This window comes from Aethalodelphis obliquidens, unplaced genomic scaffold, assembly GCF_003676395.1.
Source record: "Aethalodelphis obliquidens isolate GAN/ISIS:26980383/991018 unplaced genomic scaffold, ASM367639v1 scaffold12, whole genome shotgun sequence".
In the NCBI taxonomy this organism is placed as follows: Eukaryota; Metazoa; Chordata; class Mammalia; order Artiodactyla; family Delphinidae; genus Aethalodelphis; species Aethalodelphis obliquidens.
Genome location: NW_020837956.1, coordinates 8,041,277 through 8,052,620, shown reverse-complemented (window position 1 = coordinate 8,052,620; position 11,344 = coordinate 8,041,277). Strand labels below are relative to the sequence as shown.

The 11,344-nt window shown below is 41.2% G+C and overlaps 1 protein-coding gene across 4 annotated transcripts in view; it reads left to right on the top strand.

Annotated features, from left to right (window-relative positions):
- Positions 1-1,744: 1,744 nt before the first annotated feature.
- Positions 1,745-11,344, top strand: part of PPM1B (protein phosphatase, Mg2+/Mn2+ dependent 1B) — a 91,648-nt gene continuing 82,048 nt past the window's right edge. For 3 of the 4 annotated variants that reach the window (XM_027113239.1, XM_027113240.1, XM_027113238.1), the window contains exon 1: positions 1,745-2,234. The gene's annotated coding sequence lies outside the window, so the exon portion shown is untranslated. The remainder of the gene's footprint in view (positions 2,235-11,344) is intronic. The other variant, XM_027113241.1, reaches the window with a different exon arrangement.

Here is an 11,344-nt window from a genome sequence, read left to right as displayed (position 1 = left end):
TTCTGCCATCCTCACCATGGCTAGGACAACTGCCCTATTCTTAAATTTGCCCTTCTCCCGCAAACACTGACAGCCCTTAAGCTGAACAGCACTCTGTTGGATCTTACCTTAAATTGTCTACCCAAACCAATTTACACCGAAGTATGAATAAGGTTTAAATTCTTTTTCAGGGAATTTTCATTAAAAAAAAAAAGTGTCTTAAGGTACTAGAATGCCTTCATTACACTCTAGTTATCATTCTTTTGTTGGGGGTGGAGGAGGGGCAGATTAACCTGGCAGTACCTTTTAGTCTAATTCAGTTGCTGGAAGAATTAAGTCCACTTCCCTCACCCTCCTATTGAGTCATTCATTCTAGACTAATCCTGTATCTTTGTGAAGCCTTCCTCCGTAAACTTACTCACAGGAGATCCTTTACTTCACCGTCACCACGTTTCAGTTATAGCACCCATCATCTTATACCTAATTTTTGTACTTCAGCTCTCCGAACAGTGCCTGGCAAATAGCAGGCGTTCAATAACTGTGGAGCGAACGAATGTCAAAGACTAGGCCAAGAGTTTCTAAAATCAACGTTGACTAAGAAACAAAACACGGAAATGTCAAGGGCTGAATGCCAGGCAGTGCGGGCCGAGAAGGAATAAAAATAACCCCTAACAGCACAGAATCCTCCTGAAGGGATCGCCTGTCTCATTTTCTCACGTCGCTTTTTGTCCTCTCCTGACACCCCAATTTCCCGCTCTCTAACTCATTTTCTTCGCTTCTGGGGACAGGTTAGGCAGGTATCCCAGTTCAGCTGCTCTGATTGGTCGGCGATGATTTCATTGTTAGGGAGCATCCGGGCCTTTCCCCTCCCCGCAACACCCCCTCCAGAGCCCTGCCTCCCGAGGTTCCCTCTCCCGCGTGCGCCCCACCCGCTGGCTAAAGCAAAACAACCGCCTCTCCCTAGATCGCTTCTTGTCCTCGCCTGCGCCCTCCCTTCCCGTCTCGACGTCTAAGAGAGGCGTTTATATCCTCCAATGGGGGCCTAGTAGGACTTTGTTTGCCAATCAGCAGCCAACCCCCTGCAATTCCGGGTGGGACTAGGCCTCCACACCTATAATTGGACAGCCCGCTGGCTCCTTTATGGCGTTTGTTTCACGCGAGGCTTGGAGGTCAAAAATGAAGGGACATGGTCCTCACAGAACGAGAAGCCTCCGCAAAGACTCTGGGTTTGACCGTTTCCGAAGACTAGCCAATCGCTTTTCGAATACTTCCCCGCCTTTTGCGTGTTCATTTAAAAAAAGCCGGTGTGACGGACTTGGAAATTGGTTCCGTGACGGACATGTAGAGAAAGCCAATGATTGAGAGTTCGGGCCACCCTTTATACCAATAAGAAAAGACTATCGCTAGGACTCGGGCTTTGAGAGGCGGAGCGCAGGTGGGCGTTATTTGATTGACGACTGTCTCTACGTATGGCTGTTAGGGTGGGTTGGTCCCTGACGTCCGGAGGTATAGCAGAGGCGGGGCTGAATGAAGTAAAGGGTAATGAAGGGTTGGGTCTCACTCAGTGGGCGGTGTTTGATGGATAGTTGACCTTGCCAATTGAAGGTGGTCACTGATGCCCAATGGGAAATTAGGAACACAGAGGAGGGGCATTGTGGGCGGGGAAAACTAAGGACGGCGGCACAGGGGCTGCGGGACTGGGAAGGAGGGCGGTGATTGACGGGCCGTCCAGCAAACCGGGTACAGCGAGATACCGCGCGGCGTGCCAATGGGTGGGAGCTGGGGGTGGGGCTCTCCGAGGGGCGGGGAAGGACAGGGTGCGGGGAGGGGGGTTGCAGAAGGAGTCGAGCGGCTGCTGCTCAATGGCGGAAAAGCCGCCGGTGTTCTGACCGCTTCGTCCCCCTAGCAGTTGCGGGGGAGTTTCTTGCCGGCGCGGCTGGAGTCTCTGTTTCTCAGGGTTCGGTGGCTGGAAGATGCTCCAGAGAGACGAGGCTGCGGCGGAGGAGGTGGCGGCGGCCGAATCGGCAACGGCGCTAGGGTGGAGAGAAGGCGGCAGCGGCGGCGGCGGCGGCGTGCGGGGCCCAACGGTGTAAACAGCCCCGGAGGCGGCGGAGGCGGTGGCTAAGACCCCGAGGGGGAAGCGGCGGCTGAGCCAGGGTCGCGCCTCCGTTGGAAGCCTGGGCTGAGTGCAGCAGAGGGGCTCTGCGGCGGGCGCGAGCGGACGCCCTAGACCTCGCCTCCCTCCCTCGCCCCAGGTAAGGCCGCTGGGCGCCCCGCCGCAGGGGGAACGGCTCGCGGGCACCGCCGAGGCCCCGGACCGTTTTCGGGGTGCCGCCGAGCTGCGGCCGGGACCTCTCCCCGCTTAATCCTCGCCTCTTTCCCTCGGCCGCGGAGCCCAGAGGAGCGGAACGCCGGGCCTGGCTCCTGGCTAGGCCCCTTCCCCAGCCGCCGCCTCCGCGCTCGGCCGAGGCTGGGAGAGGTTCGGGGCAGGGAATTTTAGTTTGCTCGAAAGCCTGGAAGTAAACTGCTTGTCCCTGTTCTCTGCGAGCATCTCTTTCACCTGAAAGCACTGGGGCTACTCCAGGCCGTAACTCGTCCCTTCCTGGTGCATGCCTGTTTGAAAACACTACCTTTTCCCATTTGTTTCCTCATTAGCTTCTGCCTTCCTCTGCGCTCCATTTCACTTCCTCGTTAAATCTTCTTTCTCGCTCTTCTGTCTGCGCGTCTCACCACCTCCTTCCTCCTTAGCGACTTTATTTAAATCGTTTCTCTTTTTCTTCTCAGGAGACTCCGGTCTTCTCTTCCCTGTCTTCCCCAGCAATCCTTTTCGGGTGTCATTCTTTTTACTAGTGAAGTTCTTAAATGAAACTGCTATCGTCAGTATCCCAAATCTACCAGAGGCCCATTAAGAATAGACTCACCAGCTTTAAGTGGCAGATCAGTTTCTGATTTCACCGAGCCTAACATCCTTTTTAAAAAATTGTATTATTAAATGTAGAGTGTGGAAATAGCCCTGAAGTTATGTTTAAAATGAAGGGCTCAATGAGTGTTGGAAATAGTTATTTCATTTTTCAAGTTGCATGACCTCTAATGTCAGTTTGAGCAGATCTAGAACATTTTTGCCCATCTCGTTTGGCAGAATGCTTCTTAAGCGTTTTGATAGCGGCGCACATTCATCACTATTCAAGTTGGCTTAAAAACAATTTGAAAACTTTAGAAAAAAGACATGAGAACAACTAGGAAGCTGTTTTGATGAAGTCACTGTTAAATACCTTTTAAAATAGGCTCCACATGTTTAATGTATCAAAATAAAGTTGGTGGGAGTCTTGTAAAAAGGATTATTTAGGAATTTGAGTAGTCTTAAGAGTTATGTAGCTATTTTGGGAAAAACATTCTTTTTCTGTTAACAAACGTTTACAACTCCTGTGATGTGAGAATTACCGAGGTTTACTGTGGGATTAACACAGGAACTCATTTTATTTGAGCTACTGCATGGATGTGGAAGTGGTAAATTGTTCAGGTTAGCGTAGATCAGTATGTTCTAGGAGATGCAGAAACATGTTATCAACACTGAATGTTAATAGACATTATTTCATTTACTTTCTCTGTTGTGCAATAGCAAAGTTCCTATTGTTGGCCTGCTTTTAAATAGAGCATTTCTAAATAAATGGTGAGGCAAGTTGTTCTAATTATTATAGTAGTCTTTTCCAAGTGTATAGCCTTTTAAAAAGATAGTTGCAGTTTTACTATTAAAATGGTAATTTCTTTTTTAAAAAAATTTATTTATTTAATTTATTTATTTTTGGCTGCATTGGGTCTTTGTTGCTGCCCACGGGCTTTCTCTAGTTGTGGCGAGTGGGGGCTACTCTTCGTTGCGGTGCGGGACTTCTCGTTGCGAGCAGGGGCTCTAGGCATGTGGGCTTTAGTAGTTGTGGCTCGCGGGCTCTAGAGTTCAGGCTCAGTAGTTGTGGCACATGGGCTTAGTTGCTCCGCGGCATGTGGGATCCTCCCAGACCAGGGCTCGAACCCATGTTCCCTGCATTGGCAGGTGGATTCTTAACCACTCTGCCACTAGGGAAGCCCTGAAATGGTAATTTCTTAAAGGAATAATATTGTAGGTTTCTTGAATGGACAATGGGTTGTTTCATTAGAACTTTTATTTAGTATTTAGAACAGATTTTGTTAGTCAACAGATTTTCTTTCAGGGATAATCCTGATTTTTACTGTGCTTCTTACCTTCTCTCAGTGTCTTCTTTATCTTTTTTTTTTTAAATGGTTGTTTGTCTTTTTTCCTCTTCATTTATTTTTGCTCTCATAAAAAGTCTTACTACAGTTTCTGCAGTGTTTATGTTGCACTGTCAGCATGGAATAGTATTTTTATTTGATCTTTCATACCCGTTAGTTAAGATTTCCCCAGTTTCTTGGACATTACCCTTTGGATTTGTTCATGTTGTGATTATTCTCTGTGATGTGACCATCAGAGCTTTCAACACCTGTTTTCTTATACTGGGTGATTTCTATAAAGACTCCAGGAACAGGTGAAAGCCTTTTCAGTTTGTCTGATAGGTCAGTAAATATTAGCTTATGTTAGTAATTCACATGTAATTACCAAATCCCTTAAGATTACAGCATTTGAAGGAATAATATAGTGTCTAAAATATCTGTGCTTCTAAGAACGCCTCATTCACAAGTTGACGAGGTCAGAAAAAGTGGCTGTCGTTGAAAGTTTATTTTCTTATAACGTACATTTTTTTTATGGAGTTTTTTGAATTAAAATGTGACGCTGATACACTATCTCTTGGCATTCGTGGAGGAGTAGAATTTGCCATAGTATTGTTTAGCGATTGTGGAGTTTCATTGAAAACTGGCTGAGCCAGTAGTGGAAAGATTGCAAACATGTCCTTGTAGATGGATTGGTAAACATTTATTGCACGTGATACTGGGAGTGAATGTTCCCCCCATACTCAGTGGTGGTAGTTACATGTATTATCTACATTATATGAATATTTGTATATTATACGTAATTATTTAAAAGTATTTTTTGACATTATCTAGCATAAAAGGTAAATAAAATAGAACTCTACAGTAGTCCTTCATAAGATATTAATAAGGTGAATAAAATTCACTTATTAAAATATACATGGCATTTTACTTTTTTGTGAAATATGCCTTTCACAGTTCACTGATTTAAGGAAAAATTAGTAGGGAAACAACTGAAGTATCAGAGTTCTAAGAGTTAAAATTTTTTTAAGTTCCAAAATTCTAATAGGAAAATTTATTTAAGTAATACTTAGGTTAAAATTACAATGAGTGGTAAGAGAATTTTGGGGAATATGGATTTTTGATGATTTTTCACACTGTGGATTAGGAGGATTGAGTAATTGGGGATATGAATAAGATTCCTAGAAATTGAGAAAACTACAAAAGTGTAATCTGGATTACTACCCATCTCACTATCCTGTGGTCAAACTGAACGGTGAAGGTAAAATAGTGTCGATTTGGGGAGTATTGATTTTTATAGTTTTTGCTTGACTGTCATAAAATTTATAAAGTAACAGAGCTTGTCATCAGCTTCTAGCAGCTGATCTAACAAGTACAGGTGAAGAAAAAGATACATGGGGGCTTCCCTGGTTGCGCAGTCGTTGAGAGTCCGCCTGCCGATGCAGGGAACACAGGTTCGTGTCCCGGTCCGGGAAGATCCCACATGCCGTGGAGCGGCTGGGCCTGTGAGCCATGGCCGCTGAGCCTGCGCATCCGCAGCCTGTGCTCTGCAACGGGAGAGGCCACGGTAGTGGGAGGCCCGCGTACCGCAAAAAAAAAAAAAAAAGATACATGGGGTTCATAATCTGTTTTTTATTCTTGTCTTTGTTGGTGATACCTCTTTACATCAAAACATTGATTTAAAATAAAATAACTTTTGATCTTTCCAACTAATTTAAGTATGCTTATATCTCTGATTAGCCATTTTTGAATCTTTTTTTCAAATGAAACATTTCTAAGGTGATTTAACCTCCTTGTTTAGATTTGACTTGAGTTACACTTTTCAGCATTCTGTCTCTCTGGTTTGTCCCCAGACCAGACCACCACCATTTAGACTAGAGTGATTTGATTAGGTAGTTGAATCAGTGTTATAAAAATAAGTCTTCACTGAATTCTTGATAAAGGTATAAAGCTTTCCAAAAGTGTAGTCTATCTACTGTAGTTTCATTTCTCAGGTGTTATGAAGATTTTGAGATTTAGTTTTTAGTATCATCTAGCAACCTAGGAAACAAATACCATGTGGTAGCTCATACCTTTTTTTTTTAAGTTTTCAAGTGTTTTATTTCTCCTCTTAAGTTTAATGTTAATGACAGACATAAACATTTTGCTCTGAATTATGGTAAGCCATGACACAGAATTTCTCAAGTAAATTTTTTTTTTCTTTTACTACAGCTAACTTCTGACCACATCTGCAATATCTTAACATGATACCCTTCGTAATAACTTACTGAAGAACCCAGTAGTTTAACAATCAATTGTAGTTTTAGCTTGTTCATATATTTAGACATTTAACATGATTTGTAACATTTAAAGCATAGTTTGCCAATTTCATGCTTTTATGACTTAATAAGTAGTTTAATAGTAACTTGCTAAAAATGGATTCATAGTTTTCTTTTGGAGTATGTTAAAATATCAAGATTATATTTATTGGCTTTAAATTATTTCTTGAAAATTAAAGATCTTAAAGTTAAGAAACATAATGCTAGTTGGAAAACTTGTTTTGCATCCTTTTGAATAAAAGAAGATCTACTAAAACATGGTCTGAAGTTTAGATGAGAGAGAAACATTGCAAGACTTGTATTTAATATTAAGGAACTTGTTTTACTTTTAGAGATGGGACCAATTACTGGTAGTGATATAGGGAGGGTAAGACCTGTGTCTGGTATTGCTGGTGCTTTTTGTCTATGTAGAATGATCTCCATTTCAAAATAGGCTGTGAATGAAAAGTGCATTTGTATGAAAGAAATATGAAAAACCTTTTCTTTCATGGAAAACTGTTGTCAAATGTGGTTATGTTATTAGGTATAATCAAGTTTGTTATATAAGAAAAAAGCCAAGTGTATAGAGTTTGTTTGATAGGTAGTACATACCTGAGAAGTAGGTTTGATAAATTTGTGAAGTTCTGAAGGATTTCAAAGAACTTTTAAAAGCTTGAGGGTAATGTCACTGATTCTTAAGTATAATTGCATTTTCTTGGTGTAGGTATGTATAAGTGCGCTCCTAACCTTGAAAAGGGATGGTTAATAGATGTTCTTATGAATAGGAGAATCTAGGAGTGTCCATATTACTCATGGGTGCTTAAGCTATTTTGGCAAAGAGTTTTTCTTTTTCCCTTTTCTGATTAAAGCAATCAACTCTGAGTTAAGGAACTGGTGCTATCTATTGAACACAGGTGGCCCTTCCTAGTCTCTTACAAAGAGCAAATAATTAAACTCAAAGCAACTCTAAATGATAGAATGTGTGGGAGATCAAGTTTAGATATGAGAGGCTTCTTGTTACTTTTACTTCTCTAGGCTACCAACCCATTGAGAAGTAAAAAAATTCAGTAGAGCTTAATAGTATTTAGTCTGTGGGCTACCCTCCTCTTACGCCCCAATTATTCTTGCATTCAGAGTGCCTTCTAATATGCAAGGTTCCATTCCAGGCAGGAGGCCCAACAAAATAGACACAATCCCTGCCCTCGGAGATCTTCTGTTCCGATAACAAACTCTTCCTTAATTTACATTACAACTCTGCTTCCTTTGTGGATGATTTAATTATGAGTGGGATTTGGCATGTATGGTGTTTTCTACACTTTGCTGAGAAGCTATGATTAGAGCTTTACTATTTTTGACAAGAGAGAGGGAAGAAGAGTTTTTCTGTAACTGGACAAAAACTGGAATATGAAAAGAGGAAGTAGGAAGGGGGAAATATTGTTGTACCTAAGATTAAAATGTGAGCCAAAGATAAAAAAAGAAATCCCTACATTAGGCATGAGGGAAGCTGGGGGAAACACCATGTACTGTCCAACTTTGGATAGAGGGGTTCTTGGACAGGAGAATGGGAGAAAAGATGGGAAAATGGGAGGAGGGTAAACAGGTCTTTTAACAAGTCTGGTTTAAATAACTTGGGATGTACCTATAAAATATATGTTATTATTTGTGTTTAGAAAAGACCCTGTTGTTTCTCTTCTTTTGCGAATATAGCTGAAAGATTAATGGTTGGCCAGTAGCGTCTGAAATACTGTCACTGATTTGTGACTGCTGTTCTGTCTCTAGTTATAAGACCGTTCTCTTGAAGATAGCTGATGGAGTCAATCTGTCTCTTAGGTTTATTGTGCTCATATTGATCTGTATATAGCCACTGCGTCCCTTAATTCCGTAGTTGTGGTATATTACTTGAAGTTGTGTCTTTGTCTTCCTGCATTGTAAGTTTCTGGATGAGGATGTCCTCTTGCACTTATGATGAAGTAGGTGCTTAGTTTTCTACTTCTGTTCTTTAACTTTACTAGTGATGATCCAGTTTGGTAAAGATGGCTCTTCTTGAGTTTACGCAAACATTGCACATTTATAAGCATGAGAGATCTTTGATGTTTGTTTTTGTTTTAATGCATAATGGTCTTTTGCTTTCATTAGTGAGTCATTGAGTTAGAGTTTCATGTGATCTTGCTTGCTGCAGTGAATTGAGATCGGTTTTTTAATTTTAAAGCAAATCAACTTGTGTTTATTTCAGTGCCCCAATGTAAAAATGAACACTAGTTCCATTCATGACCTAAGATACCTCCTTTATAGCACTCAAATAAGCCTTCAGATTTCTAGTTTCACTTTTAATGTGTTTATCACTTTTATCAAAATTGATGTGCAAAAGAACTTGTACTTTTGAATATATTAAATTTAGTACTGTAATTCAGACCAGGTTCATGAAGCTGTTCAACATTTGGACATCTTTGAGTGCCTGTATTTTAGATGGAAAAACAAGACAAAAACAACCTTACTTGATTTCTTAAATTATCTCTTATAATTGGGTTTGTTTATATGATTCAGAATTTAATTAAAGCTTTGGTGGTTCTAGGTCCTAAATGTAAGGAAACTGAGTTTAACTTCTTTATGTTGAGCTCTTCTGGAGTGTTTTGAATCAAAATGTGAAAGTGAAATGGTAACTTTTAGCTCAGTACATAATAGAGTTAAGTTTTACTTTCATTTTGTTTTTGTTTTATAAAATCTAACTCTAGTTCATAAGGGAAGTAGAGGCTTATAAGGATTAAGTGATGATTTAGAATGTTATTGCTCTTATCTTACATCTTGAGTCTTTTTCTCAGAGATAGGTTTGTATTTTAGTTCAGGTTATTTGCTGTTGTACTTTTGATTTGTGTTGCTTTTTCTGCCTCTGTCTTTGCTTACTTGATTTTTATTTAAGTACAGGGTGGCTACCAGGTCTGGAAACACAGATGCATACACAATAAATGGTTTATTGATGTTATAGAATATGTTAAAATAATATTTATGTTTTCAGACTTTATGACCATCCTACAAAGTAGAATTCATGTAGGTGGGTCTTTTGTTTTGGTTCGGATATATATTACATGGCCAAGTTACGGAGTCAGGTATAAGGTATATTTTGAATATAAAAGAGTAGAAATGCATAGTTAATTATAGAGAGCTGTCTGGAATAACACTGACCCTGGGTTTTAAGAGGACTGAAAACGATCTAACAAGGTAAAAATAAGTGTGATGGTTAACTGGTTGTGTGATATTTTGTCTAACAAAGTTTGGGAGATGCTAGATAGCAGTAGCTTCAGGATTATACTTGAACGATGGTCAGAGGTGCTGGCCAAACAGTGATGACATTAAAAGAGTATGTTTTTAGGCCTTAAATCTGTTATCTTCTTAGTCACCTAAGAATGAAAACTGGTCTACATCCACAGACCTAGGTGAGAATTACTGTTTCACAAATGTGCATGAGGCGTCTTTTCCAAAGATTTAGATACATATTTCTGAATCTTTGCTACTCTATGCTTTTAGGTAATGCTGTAGGATGCTTGGCACTGTTTTGTTGCATATGTTTGTATGTGTATATTAAGTGTAAGAAAGCTTTGTACTAGGAGTGGGCTATGTTTTTGGAAAAAGTTCCAAAAGGAGGAAGGTGATTGGAAGCGTAGACTCTAAAGTCAGACCACCTGGATTTGAATCCCTCTTCCACCACTCTGTAGATGGGTAATTTAAAGCAAGTTACTTAATGTTTCTAAGCCTCAGTGTTCTTGTTTGTTAAGTGAGGATATTTCATAAAATTGTTGGGTTGGGGTATTCCAGGTAGTCATTACCATAGAGCCTTGGAACATTTGAGTGCTTTCTCTTATTGCTATACTAAATGATATATGGTAAACCAGGAGACAGAAGACCCTGTTTGAGGTTCCCACTGAACCTTTTAATGATCCTGTGACTTTGTGAGTTACTTATTCTTTCTCCAATTTAGTGGCTTTAATCTGTAATGTAATATTTTTGCATTAAGGCAGAGGGTTGGACCATCTGATGTCTTGAGGTTCTTTTGACTCTTAAATTAAGAGTTCTGGGCTTCCCTGGTGGCGCAGTGGTTGAGAGTCCGCCTGCCGATGCAGGGGACATGGGTTCGTGCCCTGGTCCGGGAAGATCCCACATGCCGCAGAGCGGCTGGGCCCGTGAGCCATGGCCGCTGAGCCTGCGCGTCTTGAGCCTGTGCTCAGCAACAGGAGACGCCACAACAGTGAGAGGCCCACGTACCGGTTAAGATGGAACTTTTACATGCACTTTATAATAATTAAAAGTTTAGGGGCTTCCCTGGTGGCACAGTGGTTGAGAGTCCGCCTGCCGATGCAGGGGACACGGGTTCGTGCCCCGGTCCGGGAAGATCCGACATGCCTCGGAGTGGTTGGGCCCGTGAGCCATGGCCGCTGAGCCTGCGCGTCCGGAGCCTGTGCTCCGCAGCGGGAGAGACCACAACAGTGAGAGGCCCGCGTACCGCAAAAAAAAAAAAAAAAAAAAGAGTTCTGTTTTAAGATTGTCATTTTCTACCAAAGTGTAAGCAACACAGGGACAACAACTGTGTTAGTTTTGTGTGCAGATTTATCCATGCATCTATATTATATTCTATAAATAGTTGCTGAATAGATTTTCCCATAAAAACAGTATCTTTCAGGGGGAGGAGAATAGAGAGTAAGAAGAGGGGAGGGAGGTTTGCATTCCTTCTCAAAGATTTGATGCTTAACGTGTTAAAGGTATGAACACAAATTTCCTGCTATTCAATTTTTATTTAGTAAGTAAATATTGTCTGCTAGTGTTAGATACTTTGGGGGACAAAGATTATCTGAGTC